The following is a 6,000-nucleotide window of genomic DNA, read 5'->3' on the forward strand; positions in this document are numbered from 1 at the left end:
GTAGAAGCATGAATTTGATCTGGATTTGAAAGAATAAGTGAATGGAGGTAAAGTGTACAGATAGAAGGCTCATTCTCTCCAAAGAAACGAAAAACGGACCCTCTACCAGAAGTCCACAGGAAAGGAATGGTGTCTTTTATGTGGTGATGATTAGTCATATTTATGGATAAAACATTTTTGTATTTCACACAGTCAAAGTAACTTCAAGACTATTCAAAGTTTCCTTCCTGTGAAAAAAAAAAAATGCACCTTTGAAAGCTCTGAGGATAAGTATAGTTGCAAAAGCTAGTGTTGCATCTGCGAGCACAATAGTCACACGCTCTCAAAGTCCTTTCAGAGAAGTTTCCCTCGACCCCATAGCAAGGAGGCAGCTGCACCTAATAAATGCCAGAGAAAGCGCCAGGCAGCTCTGTCTCAGCTCTAACACAAGCAGCTTTTGCAGGCAACTCTTTAATGCAGAGATGAGATCCACGAGGCAGGTGGGAGCATTATACCAACAGTTGAGTAACATCAGAGCGACAGCTTTCCTACTTGCTATGTCATGCTATCAACATGAAACGACTTTGATGTCATGCTGGTCACTGGTGGATCTCAGGTAGAAGTCTTTCTTCTGTGACCCTGAAGCCAGTGAAAAGATCCACCAAGAGCCTGGGGAGCATGCCACGCTACTTTAGCTCCACGCCTTTACTTTGATGGTGCAAGGGGGTTTTCCAGGCTAGGGTTGTCCCATTTCCCTGCTGCGTTACTTACTGAAACTTCTGATTTTGGCTGTTTGGCTTTCTTGGGTGAAACTGGAGGAAGAAGGGGAGTCTAAACTTTTCTTAGGCATCAGAAATAGTTGAAAACCAGGGAAATAAAAGGCTGAAGTGATTGCTACTGTCCCAAGCAAAAGTCACCTAGTTGCTCACATGGGCCAGTAAAATTCAATGCCTGTGTTTCAACTACGTAATTCTTTGTGACCCTAACCTCAGTGAATGTGTTGTTATAGCAGCTTGTTCAGCTGCTCCTGCAGTCTTTCAATATTGGTGGAAGACAATACAAGCTCAAATTACAGCTTCTGCAAGGGACCAGTTCACAAACCCTTATTGTAAAGTGCATACTAAAGGGTATTCAGATATTCCTGTTCACAATAATACTCTCAGTAGCTCTCTTAACTGTCCTCTAACAACCCAAGTATTGTAAATATGCTTCTGCTAGTAACACTTCATGAAAGAGGATAAAGAATCTTAACACTTGTGCTTTCAGAAAGCTCTCAGGACTTTCTAACCTACAAATGTTTCCAGCAGCAAAGGTATTAGTACAGACCACTTCTGGAAGCAGTTTGAGCAAAGGAGGCTAAACCAGAAGTGTGCCAGGACACCATCTATTGGTGTGGCTCCATTGTGGGGAAAGGTAGGAAAGGTAACATCCAGCTGCAAAGAGAGAACAGCTTGAGGCAACATTTTCTTTATACTTCTTCCAGCTAAATCTCAAAAAGTATGTCTGGTTTATTAACTATTAGTTATTAAATAAGCACTGACCTAAAAAGTCTGCCCTAAACTCTGGTAATGAAAGTAGCAGCATATTATGTGTCCAGTGTGCCAGTGGAAAATGTCTATATGCAGTGTGATTCTTAATAGAAGAGTTCTGCTTATAAAATTGCTTAGAATAAACTCATCAGCAGTACACTGTGGTCAAGGAGAGGTTGTTTTGTTTTTTGAATAGAAAAGTCCAACTGGTTACATTAATTCAGGTATTGGGAAAGAACATACACAATGGGATTTAGCAAAATTTGGAATGAGATCAGCAGAGTCAAGTGAGAATAAAAACTCTCTAGCATACTGTTAACGGTGCCAAAAACAGATCAAATTTTCTTCCTTACCTTGGTCAGACACCTCTGTGGAAAAATAACTGGCTTATATTTCAGGTGACTTTTGGGATACACTTTGGTACAGAACTAAACAATTGATGCATACTGGATTGCTGGAGGCTGTATGACATTTTACATAATTGAATGTTTTAGACAAGTAAAATTAAATACACTTAAAATGCCTTGATACAGAATGTATCTTACTTATTTGATATCATTAACATTGTGCAGAAAATGACCTTACAGAAGTAATAAAAATAAGCTTCACTTATAAGCTTCTTACACTCGTGTTTTCTTACACCACCACATATTTCTGAATTTCTCGTACATTTCAATTATGCCTCGTGCTTTGAGATCTGGATTATAGTACCTTGGGATGCTGAGCTTCCACTGTTTAACTAATTAAACCACTTTCATTAATATCAACAGCAGCAGAGGTTGAATTCTGCAGGGTCTCCCCAGTAACAGTCAGGGGAAAAGCACTGAGCAATGTAGCCTGTTGGCCGTATCGACTGTTAGTTGGTGTGAGATCCCTCTAGAGGGAGATGTCCCCCCACAGGTTGTTTTATTGCCCATGTGTGCCGGAGGAAGATCTCTTTTGGTCTGTGCAAAGCACCAGCTAGGAATTGAAGTCTTACTCTTGATTAGCAAACCAATTAGGAGTACTCTGTAAGCATAGGTGTGGCTGGTCAGTGGTGTAGGAAATTTACAGTCTTGTTTGGTAGGATGCATTGCATAAACCAGTACTGTACTCTACTAAGCTTTTGATCTTTATTTGAAATTAAAGGATAGGCAATGACTGGACCATAACTTACAGGTGAATTTCCTGAGAAAAATAAGCTTTAGGATGCAGCTTTTCTATCTTTACCACAGTTTTGTGTGAAATACCTGTTCTAATTTTGGTATCGAACAGTCATGTTGATATTCTAGCATTTATTACTTAGTGGGTCCTCCCCAGTTAAAATAACATTCTGCATTTCTTTATATGAAACAGTGCCTGCAACATGTACTAGAGACCCATAAGATATATGACCTGACAAGATTAGGCCTTGGTCTATGTTTTGCAAAACTGCCAAAACATCCAGTACGTTAACATACTGCAGAATATTCTGAGCAAAACTTGCAGAATTAATTGCTGGTAATGAATTGACATAACTAATTTTTGGAGGCCGAAATCTCCACAACCCCTCAATTGACAGCTGTTAACTAGCTAAATCTGTACAGGGAAATTATTGTTAATATTGAAATCGGTAAGTAAATTACTATCTGTATTTACCAGGAATACAACAGCTCCTTAATTGAACTGACACTTCAAAATACTTGTTTCTTTTGCTAAGAGGCACTCACTACCTAGTTTGGTTGCTGCTAAATAAAAAATTGCTGTCTTATTTAAAAGGCATAAAGTTGAAAGAATTTTTATCTTAAAATCAATAGTACCACAACCCAAAATATATGGCTGTATAAAAACTGAAGCAATTCAGGTATGTTTGTAACAAGAAAACAAATTTATTGATTTTAAAAGACAAGACACAATTTTGTTTTGAAAAAACACAAGAAAGCTAGCCTGAGTTCAAGTCTGAAATATTCAGAAAAATCCTACTGTCTTTAGTATGTTCCAGTCATTTTTTTAAACAACACACTAAAAGTTAATATATATTTTTATAATTATAAAAGTTCCCCAGTTATTGTACAGTACACAATACAAATTGCCCACAAACTATTATTTAGCTCCTGCCAGTTTTGAGAGGACATGATATACTAAAAGATTTAGCATTTCTCACAAAAATCACATCAGGAAATACATATTTACAAAATCAAATACATTATACAAAAAAAAAACCATCACGTTATTCTGTAAAGATGTCTTCTTTAAATAATTAAAAAGTATATTCAACTGTAGTCCAAAAACTGGAAAAGAACATTACATTATCTCACACATACAATCTACAAAAAGTTGCTTACCTCATTTACATAATATATTCAGTCAACTGGAAAATAAAAGTTTGAATATGTCCTAGTGTTATGATGTTTCTGTGCTGTGGGACTGAATAATGTAATCTGCCACTTACTAAGTGAAATTTAAATGATGGCACTTAAAAAAAAAACAGTATAGAATAAATGCAACAAAGAAAGTTTTCTAGAAGATAAGAAAGCCCTGAGTGATGCTAAAATTACTGATTGGTAGCTCTAGAATTAACCTAATTAAAGTTTACCACCTCAGGCACAATTTTCCAAGTTTTTGAAAGGCACTCAAAGTTTCTTTAACAGCCTCATTGGTTCTTAACTGTAAATCCAAATTTTCAGTGAAGATGAGTGGAGATGGGCAACTTGCTTTGGTACAAGGTGATATTATCCTAGCATATTTTAAATTACTTAATTGGGTTACTTTAAGATGGCTAATTGATGTTTAAATACAAGGCAATTGCTTTAATGTTGTATTGACGGAAACTTTACTTGGGGAACCCTTTAAGTATTCTTTGTGTAAAAAGCTCTTGCTGGTATCAGTGAGTCAAAAAGAATTGAACTGAGTTCCTGGTAAATACCAATCTATGTGAGGTTGTTCCTCCAAAGTCTAAATTCCTCTTGCAAAGACACTTATTATTTCAGAGTAAAATCAATCCAGAACTGAAAACTCCTGTAAGATGATAATCAAGAAAGAGCTTAAGAACATACAAAGACATTTTCCTGATTTAGATTTAAGTGAGGCTCCCCTGATGCTCATAGGCTTGTTCTGGGCTTTATTTTCTACAGTGAATTTCAGCCTTAATGAGCAATCTACAAGAAAAATTCTTACCAAATATTTAACTACTCAGGGCTTCCAATCCCAAAATGCTAATTTCTTTTTTCAACAGGAAAAGGAAAAAAAAAAATCAGAATAAAACAAGAGTTAGAATGATAATTTTCAAACTAAGGCATACTTTACTTCAAACAAACACTAGGCAGTCACTTTGTAAGTGGCTTTTACTATTTCTTAGTTAAACTGGTAAATTAAACTCAGGTCTACTGGCACATAAAATCACTAGCAGCAATGATCAAGGCATGCAAACTCAGAAGCATTTACAGTAAATTATGAATAAAAAAAGTTGTTAAATTAAAACCCTTTGAGTATTGCATTTATGTTAATTAATTCTGCATGAATCTTCATTAACTGACTAAAAAGTTTTACAACTTACTTGCACTATACTACTGACGTAATTCCATTATATAACTTAAAAATGAGACCCCTTTTTTTTTGCCCTCAGCTAGTCTTAAATAAGTACAGCTGCATTTAGTGTTTGCTGACTGATTGAGATTGTAAGAAACCAGCAGAAAACATACTGTACTCTCACTTAGGAAGGTGGCATTTCTATCTGTAAGTTCAAAGAATCTCTACTTGCTACTACACCTGTTCCCTTGTTCTTGTAAGCAGTATCTCTAAGAACAAAGGGGCTTTTTAAAATGGCAAAAGGCTTGTGCAATTTCTAGGTTGCTTTTAAAATTCAGACATTCAATAAGGGACATCCAAACTGCACCCCTGTAGATAAAGATGAATAAAATACCTTTATCTTTTAGCTAGTCATTATTGCAGTGACTGAGTTTAAAAGAAGTATCAATATAATTGTGCACTTTTTGTTCTTATCAAAAACACTGCCAAAAATTTCAATGCAAACACACCAAATGTTCTTCAAAATGTATTCTTCTTCACTAAGCCTTCTTTTAATTCTAAAGATCCTTCTTTACAGTATCAGAGTATTCCAATACTAACTGACCTCAGGAGATTTTCAGAATAGTCTAAATATATTTTCTAAACCTTTATCTTCTAAAGGAATCTTAAAGCAGACAACTTCATTATATGTAGAAACATATGTTTGATTTTCTTTATATATTTATGCAATTATGAAGACAAGGGAGCTGAAGTAATGTTTTCTATTAGGCAGTACACGTCAATGGCAGTGAATATTTTGCCTACATCTATTGAGCCTCCTATAACAAAACCATTCCCATGTAGTATGCAAGTATTTACTTTAGACATAATTAAAAAAAAAAATCTACAACACTATCAGCTATTTCAAAGGATATGCTCAGTGGACTAATTAAATTATCTGAAAAGCTTTTTTCCCATAATGTTACTTACAATGCTCAAAGGGTTAATGCAAGGCATTATATCAAAT

The sequence above is a fragment of the Tyto alba genome, unplaced genomic scaffold, assembly GCF_018691265.1.
Source record: "Tyto alba isolate M040663 unplaced genomic scaffold, T.alba_DEE_v4.0 Super-Scaffold_42, whole genome shotgun sequence".
Lineage (NCBI taxonomy): Eukaryota > Metazoa > Chordata > Aves > Strigiformes > Tytonidae > Tyto > Tyto alba.